The sequence below is a fragment of the Nicotiana tomentosiformis genome, chromosome 4 (genome assembly GCF_000390325.3).
Source record: "Nicotiana tomentosiformis chromosome 4, ASM39032v3, whole genome shotgun sequence".
In the NCBI taxonomy this organism is placed as follows: Eukaryota; Viridiplantae; Streptophyta; class Magnoliopsida; order Solanales; family Solanaceae; genus Nicotiana; species Nicotiana tomentosiformis.
This window is the reverse complement of record NC_090815.1, coordinates 64,910,644-64,930,179: the sequence shown is the minus strand read 5'-3', so window position 1 is coordinate 64,930,179 and position 19,536 is coordinate 64,910,644. Positions and strand designations below refer to the sequence as shown.

General features: G+C 39.4%; 1 pseudogene; it reads right to left on the bottom strand.

Moving 5' to 3' along the window:
- LOC104120369 (glutamate-1-semialdehyde 2,1-aminomutase, chloroplastic-like) overlaps window positions 1-8,744 on the bottom strand; it is a 29,534-nt pseudogene extending 20,790 nt beyond the window's left edge.
- Window positions 8,745-19,536: the final 10,792 nt, after the last annotated feature.

Here is a 19,536-nt window from a genome sequence, read left to right as displayed (position 1 = left end):
TTCGAGCAAACACTCACTCGACCATTAAGCCTAAGGGCTACATTAATTCGAGTTCAAGCAAACACTCACTCGACCATTAAGCCTAAGGGCTACCCTTTCTTCGAGTTCGAGAAAGCACTCACTCGATCATTAAGACTAAGGGCTACATTAGTTCGGGTTCGAGCAAACACTCACTCGACCATTAAGCCTAAAGGCTACATTAGTTTGAGTTCGAGCAAACACTCACTTGACCATTAAGCCTAAGGGCTACTCTTACTTCGAGTATAAAAGGGCTGTTTTTCGCTTCGAGTTCGAAAAATCATTTTCACTCAACCATTAAGCTCAAGGGCTACATTGATTCGAGTTCGAACTATTGCCCCGAATCAAGCTTAAAAAGGCTACCTCAGTTCAAATTCGAACATTCACTTGAGGACTGCCTATAAGAAACGATCGAGTGTAGTACTTACTATTGGCCCTTACTATCTCAATCTTGGACTTATTCAATGCTAAGGTACTTTTGACCTTTATATAAATTAACAACAATAAAAAAAATATTCGGGAGCCGTAAAAAGGAAAAGTTTTATATACATTGTACAAAGGCAGCTCGGCCCGAAGGAAGTTTTTTACAAAGATCGAAAGCAGCCTCAAAAGAAATAACAACAACTACCTAAGGTCCTAAATGGCTTGATCTTTATCGGAGGCCACGTTCTCGGTATCTTCCCCGCCTTCAGATTTGCTCGAGCTATCGGAGTCTTCCTCAGGGAAGGCCAGCCTTCGAGCCTTATTTTTCTCCGCCTTGGCAATTTCAATATCGATCCCAAAATCGAAGCCCTGAGCTCTGACCTCCTCAAGAGCTTCTCTCCGATCATTCCATTTAGCATGCTCGACCATGCTCTTGGCTTTGTCTTGGTTGTCCTCAACATCGATCCTGAGCTGGGCCACTTTAGCATCAACTCTTTTATTAGCCTCAATCACCTCAGATCTGGCCACTTCAAGTTCATCAGCCAAGCTTGCTTCATTAGAAATAGCCAAATCTAACCGATGTTGAAGCTCCTTCATCCTCTCGATCAGCCCCGAGGCATTTTCTTTTGCAGATCGAAGTTGGGCCTTAGACAACTCCAACTCAACTTGAACGACTTCCTTTTTCAAGGCAGGGATATCCATATTCTTTTTAAATTATTCCGTCTTGGCCAGTAGCCTATCTACTTGTGAGTTAAGCCGTCTGATCTGCTTGATCCTCTGCCGAACCTGCAGAATCGGATCGTTAGTGGTTATCTCCAATTCATCTTCACTATCATGGAAAATTCGAAATACCTGCTCAGCCATCTCCTCGTGCTCTTCCCGAGCTGCTATCAAATCTGCTCGAAGTTTCTCACTAAGAAGCTTGTAAGAGTCACTCTTCTCAATGAGGTTCCGAACCTCAGCCTCGTGCTCCTCTCGGACTCGGAGGAAGGCCTCGTGATGCAGCACCGAAGCCTACAAACATAGGAAAAATGTTAGAATAAATTGCATATCTAAATATAAGAGAAACATCAAAGATGCCATCGAATTTACCCGATTCAGAGCATGCTGGGCCTCGTTGAAAAGGAAGGCAGGTCCTACCGCATTCATCATTGATTAATCCTATTCGATCACCAAGGACCGAAGGTAACTGGAAACCCCCACGGGAGGAGAGAAAATTCGGGTATCTTCCGGGACGGAGAGAACTACCCTCCGCCTACGATCGGGATCAATACTCGGGGCCAGGAATCGGTCCACCAGTTTCAGAACTGATGAAGACCCGGCAGAGCCCGACCATGATACTTTCTTTGGTATCGGTAATCCGCCAAACCCGATAACCTCCTCTGAGGTAGCTGACTCGATCCTATCCAGAAAACTATGGATATCGGTCGGCTCCTGAATGCTCTCGTAGGATCGACCTTCCAACATGCTGGCCTCACGGATCATAGCATCCGATATCTGAGGGGATCCAGTAATATCGACTATCTCGAGTTTGTCCCTTAAGATATCTTCTGCCCGAGATGTCCTTCCCTCGGTCTCTCCCTCAACCATATCAGCTTGAGATCGAATATTCTCGGCTTTTCCTTATTTGGGAATCACGACCAGAACTCCCTTGTTAATCTCCGCCGATTCGGAGGATTGTTCACACAGGCTAACTCTTCTTCTTCTTCTTCGGGCTCATCCCTTAATCGGCGGATCGAGTCCAAAGGCTTGATATTGGAGCCCCCCTTGGGTTTGCGAGTTCTCTTCATTGGGTTTTTCTTGTCTGAGACCGGGGAACTCGGTGCATCTTTTCTTTTCCTCTCTTTAACCTGCTTCGGGGTAGGGACCTCTTCATCACCAGATGGGGGCCTCATAACAATATCTTTCCCGTGTCCTACAAAGGAAAAAAGGAGGGTAAGTAAGTGAAGAAGATCGAGCTACAAACAAAACTGAGAAAGAGACTTACCATGGCTATGGGCCTCCTATCGACCCTTTGATAGCTCCACCCAAGCACGCTTAGAGTACGGTCTCTGCAGCACGAGACCTTCAACCCATTGCTTAAGGTCCGGGATCGGTTCCAACATCTGAGCCACAGCTGTAACAGAAAAGACATAGTGGATCAAGAGAATGAAAGGCGGCCCCATATTAAAATGCTCTAAAGGAAGTAAATACTCATGGCTCATATTCCATTTCTCAGGAAACGGCATGTCGGCGGCAGAAATCAGGTCTGAGGTTTTGACTCGAACAAACCGGCCCATCCAACCTCGATCACGAGTGTCATCTATACTTGAGAACGACGCTTTAGCGGTTCGGCGAGCTAACTTGATCAGCCCTCCTTGATAGAGTCGGGGACTATAGTGTCGGGCGCATAAGGTGATCCAGGGTGAAAAGACACCCCTCAATTTTTCTTGAGAAAAATCGGAGAAGAATCACTATTCTCCAAAACGAAGGATGAATCTGGCTAAGGGTCACGTTGTATGTTTTACAAAAAGCGATGATGACTGGATCTAATGGACCCAACATGAAAGGGTAAGTATAAATACTTAAGAACCCTTCCACGTGGGTAGTAATTGATTCTTCCTTTTTTACCTTTTCTAGAATGTTCTTTGTGATTGAATACTGGTACCTCGATACAGGCTCACATCGGCCCTGTACCGAAGAGGGTTTTTCAACTTTGAAATCAATGACAATCGAGCACCCTACCGGAACAAACTCCTCGGGGCGGGGTTCCGCCGCATCCTTGCCGCCGGTAGGCCACAATGAAGAAGCGACCTCTTTCTGCGGCACCGTTTTGGAGGTTTTTGCCATTGATGAATAAAGGAAAATGAGAATTGGGTTTTTTTGTGATATAAAGTATATGAAGCAGAAGGATTTTTGAAGAAGATACGGGAGTAGAGGAAAATCTTTTGAGTAAAATTTTTGGATGTGAATAAAAGTTTGAATATTTATAGGCCCGATGATGATGGTTCAGACGAGTAGTGGCCGACCAATGACTGACAAATATTTAATGTCTTGGTAACTGGACCGAAGGGACATTTGTCGCATACGTCATAATCGGGCTCATCACTGATATCATTGCCTACCTAGTTGGAATTCAGAAAATTATATCGTTTCTTGCCACATTCTTCTCGAGAAACGAGGGGACTATCTGTATATGATCAAAATCGGGTTTGCCCTTCGTGTAATTAGTCGAGATTGGAACATGATAGACCGAGGTTCGTCATCATAATATCAAGATGAGATCTGAAGCCAGATTATAAAGCTCAAGATTCAGGGACCGATCAATACCGCGCTCGAAGTCAATATCGAGCTCGAGTCCAAATCGATCTATGATGTGAAGTGGTGTGATCAAACTCGAGATCCAGACCAGTCGATAACGAGCTCGAGTCAATATCGAGCTCGAGTCAATATCGAGTTCGAGATCCAGAGATCGACCAATTCAAAGACAGACCAAGATCTAGCTAAGAGACAAAGAGCCGTTATAGTTGCACCAAGGGAGAGAATCCCGGCTGGAATTAAGGAAAAACTAATTAACTAATCTATCACGGGATCCCCACTATGTATTTATAATTATATCCAAAGTAGGATACCTCCACTATAAGAGAAGTGACTATCATTTCTGTAAAGGGACATAAAACAGTGAGACATCAATACACTCTCACATTTTAAAGATTATTGATATTTACACAGAAGTATAGTAGAGATTATCCTTTTTTGGGCTTTGGACATTGATTCATCATTCTTGTTTATAAATCATTCTCTACTCAATTTGGTTCGTATTTCATTCCTTTTTTATAGTCAATATTCGATATATTTTTGCTTATTTTTTCGATTTGTACTAAGTTATACCACGTATTTTTAGAACTACGTATAAATTTAAATCTATCCGTTTTTTCGGATAAACAAGCCTACAGTATACAATGACACTGGAATTAGTCCAACTCCTCAATGTTGAGATTCAAAGAATCCACTTCTCTTTTGGATTATTGTATATGTCATTGTTTGAAGCGCACATTTGTTGAAGCGCATGGTGAATTGATGGCTTTTCATAATACTCATTTAAGGTTTATAAATACGAAATATAAATCAGATCGGAACACATTGTTTCACTAGTCTATTCTACACCCTTCTTTCATGCATAAGCTTCTTTATGTTATAATTCTCTTTTTCAACCTAAATACTAAAACTATTATTAAATTTCATTTCTTTCTAAGTTCACGATGCTTCTAAATTTCCTGTAAAAAAAAATTGGAAAGCTTTTGCAGTTTCTCTTTACATGTACCAACCATTTTAACTAGATTTCGAGCGACATGGTAACCAAAAGTAAAAAGTGATTGAAAAACCAGAAAACATGCTTTCTTTTTTTATGAGTAAAAACCAGAAGACATGCTTTAGCACATACATTTTACTACTTGATCACATTCATCAAGTGTAAGGCCCTAAACATTTTCTATAAGTCTGAGGCCTTAAAGCATGTTCATGAGTCGCTAAATTTCTGTTTTGCCTTCCATAAGAGATTATGGACTAGAACCAACTTAGATGATCATGATAATAAAAGTAGGAGGTGTATTGGATGTGATTTAGGGTCTAAGAAGAGCCCTAGAACTAAGCTAAGCTGGAAACTATACAATGGGCTAAAGTTTCAAATGAGTTCGCACAAGACCCTACTTCAAATGAGTATCCCTCCCAAAGTGTAATGATTTATGTGGTGAGCTATATAACAAATAAAAGCTCTTTGAGTCTAACTTCCAACGTATCAAACCGTTTGTTATCTGGATAGTTTTACAGATTGTTATGGCCATTTTATCGGATATTGTCCCATCTACGCACTCAGCTGCGTGCTAGGGTTGCCAGGTGCACGGCAGCGCATAGAAGAAAGATTTTCTGCCTCGTCTGCACACCCCGCTGCGCGCTGACTTGCCTAGGTGCATGACATCACACACAAGAACCCTTTAAATACCCCAAGGTCGGGAAAAGAGAGTGGCTAGCTCATTTCTTTGAGCTAGGGCTTGTTCTAACAAAGAAAATCATCCTATACATCCCTCCTATGAACCAAGGTAATATTTTTGGAGTATTTTGAGTTACTTACTACTCCTAAATACTTATATTAACAAGGATTAATCTTGGAAGTCCATAAATTTCTATTCAAATTCTCATATTGGTCAAGAAAACCACAAGTTAAAATTTTCAAGAGTTTGACTACAAGAGGTATGTCTACCATCTCTAACTAATTTATGGTAATTATTTATGTAATAAATATGTGCTAGGACTTATCGCATGGTAATCAGAATCTATACGTAATCTAGGTTGTGTTGGTATTGTAGAGATTGTAAAATATTTTAATTGATGAGATTAATGGGTTGGGAGTGAATTGTTGGGCATGCATGTGCTAATGGAAGTTATGGGTTGCCGAAGGATGAGTGTAAGGTGATTTATTGGTATCAAAAGGTTGTTGTTAGATGAAAAAATTCCATTGAAGGAGGAGGTGATTAATAAAAAGCCTAAATGACCTAAAGTATGGAAATGCTTACTGATATTGGTCCAATTGAATTGTGTTGATGTAGATTAAAGTTGTAAGAGTAGGGGGAGGTTGTAAGATCACTAACAAGCTTAATTAAGGTATGTTTGCCTAAAGGAGTTCATAGAATAGGATTCCATGAACTCAAACTCCAAGTATGGTTTGTTCAAGTTCCTATTCCTTTTGTTTTGAATTGTCTCAAATGTTTGAATTACTAAAAGCGTATAAACTCGATTTATGTTACACTTGCCATCGTTATGCTCTTCTCTTTGAAATTTATTTCTAGTCTTTTAGCTTTCATGTACTCATGTGTTTGTAGCTATGACTTTACAATATTTTAAATACATTTTTATGACCTTCGAAAACTTCATGGCATGTGAATAAAATGAAAGAATGAGGATGATATGTGGTCATTTTTGCCAAAGATAAAAATGATGATATATGTTCAAAAGTGACAATGAAAAGAAAGGTTTTATGAGATGTTTTAAAGAAATATTTTTGGGAGTATTATCATGTAACCGAGAAGGTATAGGCTGCAAAAACATATACCTGAAACCAGTATTGTGAAGAGCTTGAAGCGAGAAAAAGCGACAAGCCCCTTTTCGCTTAAAGTGAGAAGTGAGAAGCGAAGCGCTCGCTTTTTTGAAATGAAGCAGAATTTTAAAAAAAATATTAAAATAAATACTGCATAGACAACACATGTAACTATAAGCAAATGTTCAATCATTCAATATAAAAACTAAAGAGTAGCATCAATTAAAGTACAAAATGAGCATCCTATTCTTCTAGTAGATTGTCAAATTCTTGTATTCCGCTATCATTATTATATTGCTCGTCATCTTCTTCATCAATAAGGGACAAAGTAGCTGCTTCTTTTTTCTTCCTCTGTGAGCTTGAAACGAAAAAACTGGGCAGTATTTCAAACGAATAAACAGTGCAAGAAAATGAAGAAGAGAAGAGGAGAAGAATGAAAAAGAAGAACTGAAGGAAAAAAATAATTCGCCAGCATTTCGCTGCTATTTGGATGCTGAAACAGTGAAAGAAAAAGAAAAAGAAGAAGAAGAAGAAGAAGAAGAAAAAGAAGAAGAAGGAGGAGGAGGAGAAGTAGGAGGAGGAGGAAGAAGAAATCACAAACCTGGACCAAACTTGATGATCTTGAAGTTGAAAAGTGTAGAAAACTTAGAACCCTAGGTCGCCTCTTTCTTTCTCTGTTGCTGCTGGTCGATGATGTTTTAAAAAAAGAACAGCTTTTTTAATTAAATAGGTTGGCAGCCCTGTAATACAGAGAAGCGCTCACTTCTTCCGCATCGTTTCGCATCATCGCTTCTCGTTTTTAATGGGAAGCGGACACTTTTTTAAACCTGCTATGCTTCAGCTAACAAAAGTGTTCGATGGCTCGCCTTGCTTCGCTTCTCGCTTTAAGCGAAGAAGCGCTCGCTTTTCACAATACTGTTTGAAATTGTACGTGCTGGTGTAAGAAGATGATTGGGCATGAGTCCCTTTGCATTGTGATGAGATTATGTCCTTTAATTAGGATGAATATATTGCTAGTAAAGACACGTCGATCCACACGGTATTGTGATGAGACGAGATCGGATGCCATGCCACGCACATGGTGGTTATATGTTCCTTTTGGTAACTAATGATCTCCCGACTAAAATGTCAATGTTTATTTGAAGGTTTTACTCATTTACGCTTTTTCCTTATGTTTTAACATGTCATATTAATTTCTATCGATGTTTCTTCCTATTTCCATGTGTTCTCTTCTTATATTGATATTTCATTTCATGTGAGAGTACTTAATTTTATATACTAGTACTATTCTATATGTACTAACGTCCCTTTTGCCGGAGACGGTGCATAATTAATAGATGTAGGTAGTACCTCAGCCGACAGCACAGATTCACGATAGAAGTGTACCCTCTCTTCACTTGACTTTGGTGAGCCGTACTCTACAGCGGGGCTCTCATATTGTATCTTGATCTTTTGTATATTATTTTTGGGTATAGTCGGGCCTTGTCCCCGGCATTTCTTTACCTTACTCATGACAGTTTAGAGACTCCGTAGACAAATTGTGGGTCTTGTATGTATGGAGGAATTTGAATGTTCTTTTGTCATTTGGCTTCCACTTAAAACTATTAACATGTATCATTTTTGTCAACTATCAACGGGACTCTTTAAGTTACGAAAATTAGCACTGTGTGTTTCTATGTTTTTGGTGGTCTACTACGTATTATTTTTAGGCACTATGTAGGCTTGCTTGATTGTGTTTTCTCGGTTGAGCGCCGATCCTGCTCCCAAAGGTTGGGGCGTGACATCAAGCTAACGGAATTAATCATCAACAACTATCACGGAACATAACCAATGTACCACCAATACCCCTATTTTAGACACGAAAAGAAAATCATAATGTCTCAACCAAAAACCAAGTCAATTACCATGGCACTATCACACCATCACTTCAGCAGATTGATACCATTCGTGACAAAATATTTTTCTTCACAACCCCCACCTCAAAAAAAAAAAAAAAAACTATATCATTTCTATCAAAATTATTAGCAGGGAAAAGCTAATTCTTGAAGGCAACTAAGTTGTAATCTTATAATTTGAAATCACAATAAAGAGGAAAGAAGCCGTAGACATAAAATCTAGCCATACCTTAGCTTTATTAAAAGCTTGTTCAGACTTTTGAAGAGTAAAGGTTTTCTGCTTTTCATCAACTGAAACAGTCATCCTGATGGTAGTTGCAGTAGAAGAAGATGGAATGCATGGGGGGGAGGGGGGGAGGGGAGATGTAGAGAAAACCAATGTGGGTCTTTGACACTGAGTAAAATTCGACTGCCATAAAATCTATGTTTATCCTTAAAATTGAATAACAATTAAACTTATAATTTGGTTCTAAGAACACGTGATTTCACTTAATACCAATTGATAAATATAAAAATTAATAACAGAAATGAACTATAAAGTAAAGCAAACCAGTGTTAGAATGAAACTTAGCCCTCGAGTTTGGATACCCTCAAACTGGTTGATACAAGAACAATTAAAATATAACAAGCTAATGAGCAATAGTATTGTATACGGTTAAAACCGGGCCCACCCAATTTTACTATTTGACCGAGACCCGGAGGTTGCATCGAAGGACGGCCTCATAATGGAACGGACTAAATCACGAGTATAAGGTACCGAGTTTAGAATCGAGGTACCTGTCGAGATCGAGGCTAGTAGCGATCGAAACCAAATGAGACAGACATCGAGCAAGATCTAAGATAGCACAATAACAGAAAGGCGAGATATCCGTGACTAGTCGAGGATCATGGCGTAAATCTCGGAACGGATCAAATTAGAAACGGTTAATTAGCTAATCATGAGATTTTCTTCTGTAATTAGAATTATACCATAAGTGAAATTCCTCTACTATTTAAAAGGGGGTTCTAATCATTTGTAACACACATTGTTCACAGATATCAAAGAAATATAATTCTCTTTCTCGTTTATACTATTGCTTATCAGCTTGTTATATTTTAAATGTTCTTGCATCAACCAGTTCGAGGGTATCCAAACTCGAGGGTTGAGTTCCATTCTAATATTGGTTTGCTTTACATTTTAGTTCATTTCTGTTATTAATCTTCATATTTATCAATTGGTATTAAGTGAAATCACGTGTCCTTAGAATCACATTATAAGTTTAAGTATTATCTAATTTTAAGGGCAAACAGTTTGGTGCCCACCGTGGGGCCAAGGATAATAGTGATTGCTTAATACTGATTCCGATAACACACACTGATTTACACTTGTTCTCGTAAGAATCTTTGTTTTCAGGATAAACATGTCAAACTCACAAGCAGCACCTACACATGGTGACAACGGCATCAGATATCAAGGGAAAAATGACAATATAGCCGCCCCAGGGATCGAGGTTCCTCAAGATGACCTCGAGGGAGCACCAATTGCAAATCCCATCGATGTCAGTTCACATGTCGCCCTAAATACAAATTTGGGCGTTGATCCCGAAGGTAGCATACACAGTAAGTTCGATCAGGTGGTTGAGGTACGCAGGGCGGAGAAGATGGTGGAGTTAGCCTCTAATTGATATTTGAAATGTTACAGGCTCAACAAGCCGCTATAGCACAACTACAAAATCAGAACCGAACACCGAGTAGGATCGAACTAGAAGTCATCCACAGGACCGAGCCTGTGCCGGAAAGGTCGAACGCCAACGAATCGGGGACTGACCCCGCCATTATGAAAATGCTCGAGGAGCTCACTAAACGGATTGAATCGGGAGAAAAGAAAATCAAGGCAAATGAGAAGAAAGTAGAGACATACAACTCCCGGGTTGACCAAATATTGGGGGCACCGCCGATTCTAAAGGGTATGGATTCAAAGAAATTCATACAGAAGCCTTTCCCTCCAACTGCGGCTCCGAAATCCATTCTGAAGAAATTCTGAATGCCAGAAATTCCTAAGTACAATGGGACCACCGACCCTAATGAAAGGGAATGACTTGGAAGGCGATAAGATTGAATCTGTTCTACTAAAGCAATTTGGAGAAACCTTGTCGAAAGGAGCAATGATGTGGTACCACAATTTGCCGTCTAATTCCATCATTCCTTCGCCATGCTTGCAAACTCCTTCGTAAAGGCACATGCCGGAGTAATAAAGGTTGCGACTAGGAAGTCGGACCTCTTCAAGGTGAAACAAAAGGACAACGAAATGTTGAGGGAATTTGTATCTCGGTTCCAGATGGAATGTATGGAATACCACCGGTCACAGACGATTGGGTTGTTCAAATCTTTGCTCAAGGTTTGAACGAACGAAGTTCGGTGGCATTACGATAGCTAAAGCAGAATTTAATTGAATATCTAGCGGTAACCTGGGCTGATATACATAATCGGTACTAGTTAAAGATCAGGGGCGAGGATGATCAATTGGGGACCCCTTCCGGTTCCGTTTATCCAAACATGCCCGTCGGCAGAACTCAAAGGGAAAATGGAGAGAAATATTGCCCGAAGTTCTTTGGGCATATCGAACAATGTCAAAATCTAGTACGGGGGCAACACCGTTCTCTTTAGTATATGGCGCCGAAGCTCTGATCCCGGTTGAAGTCGGGGAACCTAGCATCAGGTTTCGATATGCAACGAAAGAGTTAAATCACGAGGTTATGAATACAAGCCTCAAATTGCTAGATGAAAAAGGAAAGCCGCCCTCGTTCGAATGGCCGCACAGAAACATCGGATCAAAAAGTACTACAATCGAAGAGCCAATCTTCGACACTTAAAAATCGGGGACTTGGTTTTGAGGAAGGTCACCCTCAATACTCGAGGCACAAATGAAGGAAAACTTGGCCCGAACTGGAAGGGACCATATCAGGTCATCGATATCATCGGAAGGGGATCCAACAAACTTGGTATGATGAACGGCGAACAATTACCAAATAATTGGAACATATCACTCCTCAAACGATATTACTGCTAAGGTACGACCTTCTCCATTTTCGTTTATATTTTATACTAATCATTTGCAGGTGTTTAGTCGAAGACACCAAAGGATTCTTCAAACACAAAGTCCTTAGTTCTGAAAGCACGCGTTGCAGTCTTTTTCCCTTAGATCGGTTTTTGTTCCAAATGGGTTTTTCCAGCGAAGATTTTAACGAGGCAACCATTGTTCGTGCTTGTCACGCTCCAAAATCGAGGAGCGCGACCGGCGCTCAGCCGAGTTAACCCGGTCGAGCAAGCCTATTAGATTCTTTCTACCCAATTCCCCCATGATCAAGAAAAGACATGATTTCATAAATTATACAGCAGGAAGTTCATACATACGATGCTAAATCATTTGATTAGCCATTGCACCTTTAAGTCTCAAAATACATATTTCTTATAGTTCGAATGGAACAAGTGATCAAACATAACATAACTGGTTTAACATTCCCAATACCCATATACAACCCACATAGTGTCTACGGAGTCTCTAAAGATACAAAAGAGAGTAAAGATGGTGCCGACAACAAAGCCCCAACTATACCTCAAAAAGTGACCACAATATAAACAAAAGGTACAATATATGACCCCGGAATAAAATGGGGCTCACCGAGTCTGCTAGGAAGATGATGATGTACCACTAACTGCGATCAACACTGTCTGCTATGTAACCACCAACATCCATTTAAAGATGCAGCGCCCTAGAAAAAAGGAACGTTAGTACCGTCGAATAGTACTAGTATGTAAAGCTAAAACACCATCTCAATAGAATGGACAATAATACAAGGGGAAAAACTGTCATGAGTTCAATAAGAGCTTCAAAACAATACTAAAACATCAAGTAAGGATCACATTAGTTCTCAAGTCAATTTCCATCTTGTTAGGTTGGGTAATCTTTAGTGCCATATGCCACAATCCACAATACCACCGTGTTCTTACACGGAGTCCGATCTTGACTCGATCGGCTAGGTCATCTCATTTGAGACATCAACCATATCCATAATTTCAATTTTCATTTCCAGCACAGGTACCACCATGTGTGCGGCATGGCGTCCGATCACGGCCTGATCGGCTAGGCCATCTCACTCGAGACATCAACCATAACCACAATTTCAATTATCTCACATCATATTTCTTTCATATTCTTTCGATTCATTGGCATTGGTGTTCACGATTACAAAATCATTCTTGGCACTTGGCCGTATTTCATAATTCCGGTCCTTTTTTTCCACATTCAAATATCATTATCATAATCATTATCAATAACAATAAGGCTTCCCGTTCAAGACAATAAATTCACATAACATAGAAATTTGGGAATATTAAGCACATAGAGGCTTTTCATACAATTTGGCATAACAACCTTTATTTCGATCTTGACATGAAGTCTTAACATTTCTAACACATATTCCACATTTTGAACATATCCTCAAATGGCAAGATGACATGATAAAGCATTTAGAATAATTATTGAACATATATCCTTCGACACAACCACATTAGGAATAGCCAATTCAATAATTATCAAGGTCCTACTTCAATGACATGAACACCGTGGGATTCGATTCTAAAAAGAAGGGGGTTTAGCCATACATACCTCAATTGAGCTTCCTTAATCTCTAAAATATTCCGGAATTCTTAGAAACTTCGATCTATTTTAGAAATATAACAAGTTGGACCAAGATTTGGAAGATGAACATGGTTTTAGCTCATTTGAGCATATTAGCAAACACTAGGTGTGCATCAATATTTTAAGCCCCCTTTTTGAAGGATTACATCTTTCCCCAACCCATTCTCTACCATTTTTAGCTCACAACTTCCCCACATACTTCAAGGATAATACATTCAAGTCAACAACCCTCACACCCAATAATTGTCTCTCTAATTAACCCATTTTTGTAAATTTTTGAAATCGAGAGCTAAGACCTAGATTCTTACCTCTCAGGAAGAAGACCTAGGTGCCTCTCTTGATAATCTTCAAGGTTTTAAGTGAGAATTGAATAGCATATTTGATGTAGATCGCTTCTCCCTCTAGGACCCTCTCTCTCACTTTATAAATATCAGAAAATATGTTCAAAATGGTCCAAAGTAGGTGTTTTAACGGAATAGGGTCGGGTTTAAAAAATAGGAGAATGGATACTCCAAAGTTCCGGATCGGGCTACAGACCAGGCTAGGCACGCTCTGTAGCGAGCTATAGACCAGGCGAGGCACGCTCTGTAGCGAGCTATAGACTAGGCTAGGCAAGGGATATAGCACGGTCTAGCGCGCTATAGACCTGGCTAGGCGAAGGATATAGCACGGTCTAGCGCGCTACAGACCTAGCTAGGCGAGGGATATAGCACGGTCTAGCACGCTACAAGATGGGCGACGCGAGAGTGAAAAATTCCAACTCCCCAACACACTGTTCAACCCAAAAACTCCGAAAATATAATACATTAGCCTACCTTGGCACCACGAAACCTTAAATTACCTAGCAAAATTTTTCCGGTTTCTTACATTCTCCCCCGCTTAGGATCATTCGTCCTCGAATGAGGAGTAGAGTCCATCCCCAAATGCTTATCATAACTTATCTCTTTTCTCACACACCTCAATCTCCCAAATTTTACTAACTCCAAAATATTTCAGAAATTTCGGCAGAGTCTCCTATGTAATTGGGCCTATCCACCTGTCAAAGAACCTCAGAAACCAATCCTAACAACATATACATAATCCAATGAAGCAACATAATATGAAACAACACCAATTGTGTCCTTATAAGCAATATATTACCGGAAAGGAACACCCTTAGAATAAATTGTCCAAGTGACACATAATTCACAAGGAACAATTTCATAGAAATGATTACATAGCTATTCAAACAAATGAGGGTACTTCTTCTTCATTTCTTCTTCGGCCTCCCAAGTGGCCTCTTCAACCTGCCGGTTTCGCCATAACACTTTCACAGAGTCAATATCTTTATTTCTTAGCTTTCGGACTTGCCTATCAAGAATAGAAACTGGAATTTCTTCATAAGTCAATTCCACATTAATCTCAATAGTTTCAACCGGAACAATGAGTGTCAGGTCTCCAACTACTTTCTTCAACATAGACACATGAAATACTGGGTGCACTAATGTCATCTCAGGTGGTAGCTCAAGTTTGTACGCCACTGACCAATCCTCTGAATAATTCTGTACGGTCTGACATACCTCGGACTCAATTTTCCTTTTTTACCAAATCGCATTACACCCTTCATGGGGGAAACCTTCAAGAATACCCAATCATCTTCTTTGAACTCCAAATTCCTATGACGAACATCCGAATAGGACTTTTGATGACTTTGAGCAGTCTTCAACCGCTCCTTAATGATTTTAACTTTTTCCATAGCCTGATGCACGAGGTCTAGCCCTATCAACTCTACTTCCCTAATTTCAAACCACCCAATGGGAGATCTATATCTCCTACCATATAAAGCCTCGAACGGTGCCATCTGAATGCTAGCATGATATCTATTGTTGTAGGAAAATTCTATAAGTGGCAAATGATCATCCCAACTACCTTTGAAGTCTAGAACTCAAGCGCGCAACATATCCTCAAGCGTCTGAATAGTCCGTTCTGCCTGCCCGTCAGTTTGCGGGTGAAAGGCTGTACTAAGATTCACTTGATTACCTGATATAAAAACTTATACACGTGACATACAGGCCTATACGGCCAATATGATCATTTATATACTCAAAACATAGGCCGACAAAGCCATATAAATATCCGTACACATGACATCTATCTACAAGCCTCTAAAAATACGTAATTGTCATAAAGGTCGGGACAGAGCCCCGCCATACCAATCAACACATGTCCTAATCATACTGTCCAAATAGCAACTCCGGGGCAAATGGAGCGCACCAACATATTCCGCTGAGCTGATAGCGTACTTGGAGGGCTCTCAACCTTTCTATCGGGACCTGCAGGCATGAAACACAGCGTCCCCAAGCAAAAGGGACGTCAGTACAAATAATGTACCCAGTATGTAAGGAATGAAAATTAGTAAATAATAGACATGAGAGAAACATGGAATAAAAGACTCAACATATATGTCTGAATAACTCTATGAATTATTAATATTTACAATGTCATGCATATGCATATAAATATTATACCATGCTTAGGTATATGTGTTCATAACATCATCAAGCCTCTGAGAGCATCCCATCATATCATCTCGGCCACTATGGGCAAATCATCAACGTATACCAACTGATCAGGTGGCGGTGCGTATATAATGCCGTAACCTTTTCCCATATCTCATACACCTATAATATACATATATATATATGCGTATATAATGCCATCTGGTCATGGGTCAACGTACATATATAAATGAATGCAATGTATAAGAAGTACATCAATAAAATCTCTCGGAATGCCATAAGACCATTATGCCTTTGAATAATATCATGAAGTAAACTTTATCAACTTACGTATTTTCTGAGACCCATGAAGAGATGATAGAATAATAGGACACCTGGGAGAATCAAGAACATAGGCATCTCTAGTATTTCTATGAATATAGTCATTTATGAAAGCTGTGCGTTTGCTCCTTTCATTTGTATCATTTGGATTATGCGAAAAGGAAAGAAGGGATAGCCTTAACATACCTAAGTCGATTCTCTTGACAATCCCTCTAACACACTTCTTTTGCGAAAAACACATAATGGCGGATCGAAGTTGGGAAAATCCGCATGATATTCTTGAGAAAGATTGTACCGTGCTCTCTTAGAATATCATCTCGTGCTGCTATTACATGATAATCTCATATGAATTCTGTGCTGAAGGAGACTCGTTACTCGTAGATAAAGAGATTCCAAGATAAAGAGATCCATTACTTATGAATTCTTTGATAAACTCGTATGAATTCCTTAATGAAGTGAAGATAAAGAGATTCCAAAATAAAGAGATCCGTTACTTATGAATTCTTTGATAACCTTGTATGAATTCCTTAATGAAGTAAAGATAAAGAGATCTTTAAAAGTGGTGAGCTCCATCAGTTCTTAGCAAGCTTAGCATCTTTATGAGACAAGGAACCTCTAAATTTGTTGGTTTTGTGGGCCCCACATTAGAAAATGATTTGGCCACAAAATTCCTTAGATGTGCCACCTATTTTTAATGACTAATGAGTCATTGCTTGGGCTGCCACGTTAGGCACCTTAAGCTTATCCAAAATGATCATTAATTAACCACTAATCTCTTGATTAACTTGATAATCTCCCACTAACCAGTAATTAACCAATTACCCACATAATTAGGAATTATCTCAAATTACTTAAAATACTATTCACTTTTAACACACTTTGTATACCTTACTGTTATGGTCATGTGGTACCCTGTATGGCACTAGTTCATAAATATAGGGTATTATAGCTCGGACCGTATTTTATCCCAAAATGTTAACTTCGTCGAAACTCATTTTTTTCGATTCGCTTACCCTCTCACCTTCACGAATTTACTTATCACTTGTTTTGAAATAGCATAAATGCTTATAATCTCAAAATAATCTCATTCCCGAATGTTCGTCGAATAACTTACGAGGAAACTTTAACGTACGACAATGCGGGATGTTATATCTCATTTTTTAGCTTTCATCAATTTACATATGGCATACTTTTACGTACGAAAATATGGGGTGTAACATCATTCCCCCCATTGGAACATTCATCCTCAAATGTTGACTGATGCACTTATCATTTCCACAACTTATGTCTTCTTAATACTTTAGTACTCTCCTTGCCATCTAAGCAACTGTTTTGTGAATAATTCCAAAGGCCAGGGCATTCCCCCCTTTAGACCTCTTTCTCCCACCATGACTTGTGGTCGGAATCCTTCCAATCTCGTAACTGTTGCTACCTTCTATCATGTAGCCTGTACGACTCTGACCTTGTAAATATGCCTATGCGACTCTTCTCTCCTTTTTCCTCCAGCTTTTAGCCAATCTCTAGGCCTCACTTTGTAAACATATGCAGAGCTTGATAAGATGTCTCTCTGGGCATCTATAGGTATACTGAAGTTCTTCGCTCAGTACTTTGTTGAACTTACAGATATTGCTATATCTTATTTCATAGACCCAGTTATCCGTTCGTATGACTTTACTGCATCTAGGTAGGTCATACTATACCATAACTCTTACTTCGATTTATCATTACTGAGGTCTGCTACCGAATTCCAGGTTACTCTCATTGCTTATCCCATATGTATAAATCTAAGTCCTTTAATGCTTTCTCATTACTGTTCATCTTAAGACTGACAGCCTAATCTCATCTCATACTTTGTAACTTTCATCCATCCATTTTTGATTCACCTTAATATTGATCTATAATCTACCATTGATAACTTGACCTTTTATGTAATCACTAGGGCTCACGTTGCATCGTGGAACATTTGAAGTGATTCTCCTGATCCACCTGAGGGCGATACGAAACTATACTTCCATAACCGTACTTCATAGCATCCCAATGTGATTTACCTTACGTGGATCTTTTAATCCTGTACAATTCATGAAATCCCCCTTTTGTTTTCTACAAATCATTACTCAATCGAAGGCCCAAACATCATCCTTTATCTATCACAATTACATCCTTATTCTACTACCAGGGAAGCATTCCATCTCTTCTAAATGATATTAGTCTTGGACTCCTTTGAGTTCATTCAGGCTATACTGAGCATTCTATAACTTAGTGAACCCATCAGCTCTCTTGTTTTCATGGGCTTAATCCCGAGAACTTATCCATTCTCGTCACCTTCTCACTCACCTCTTCTTACCTTACTCCTGTCTTCCTAAAACCTCATTGCTCTACCATACTTTAGCTTACGACCTACACATATCTATTTATACTACTTGCAACCTTCTGTCAACTTGCTTACACCATAGATTTCCTTATGTTATTCTGGAACATCAAGCGAGACATCACATCGTCTCTAACTCTTCTAACTGGCTTTCTCCTAGAGCCGTTATAGAATATGGTTGTTGTACTATCTCTCTTGCACCTCTGATATTAAGAATGATTCTGCTATGTTCTCAATCATGATTTCTATAATTTTCTAGGTCCAATAATCAGACTCCTGATTTACTTCGTTGATTAAACTCTTTAGTTTCCTCTTCCTTCTGATCAGCCTTCATGCAAGCTTAAACTATCTTCCGATCTGCGGCTCCTGGTATTAATTATTACTTTAGCCTTTCGTGGGCGCTATGGAATATCCATGATACAATCTTCTAACAATTCATTCCTTTGTCTATGCCCTCAGCTCAATTCTTTCTTTTAACTTAAACCGGAGTCTTCTACGACTGTATAAATGTCAATATATATGCTGCATGGATAATACTCCAAAATCTTAAGTGCGTTCATTACGTAACTAACTCTGGATCATTGATCGAATAATTCCTTTCGTTCCATCTCAGCTTTCTTTAAATGTAAACACTTATGTTTCCTGGTCTTTCTGCCCCTTGTTGCATGCATACTTAGCTTATCTTAGTTCCCATGCATGCCAGAATTTTCGTGCATCTCATATGATCTCGAATATTACTTTTGATTTTACTTTCCGTTCATTAGCCACGATAGGTGCCACTTTCTTATGGGGTGCATACAATGTTGTAGTGAAACTATTTTTAAATGGCCATTTCTTCTTCAAGTTACTATGCTTAGGTTGAAGCCTTCTTCCTTATTTTCTCAGCTAGTCATTCATTGTAGTACTTAGGGAGGACCCGCTGACTCTTGTAAAGCTGCGAGCTTATTACATCGTATACTCGACAGAATTTTTTTTGATGTCCTTCCTCGCCTATAATTATCCGCATTTACTTATATCCACGCCATTGTACTTGTAGGGGTTGCTTCTGAACTGATATTTTGGTTGTCTTCCTAGTGGCATTCTATTTTATTTCTGTAATACTCATACGGTATCTTTAATTATCCCAACTCCTATCTGAATATTTCTCAAGGGTCACGATGTCATATCTACGAGACTGAATTCCCCATGTTGGGGTTCACTATGTTTATCTTGTACGATTTATTGATTTATCTGTATCCTCTTATCTAGCCATACCTAGA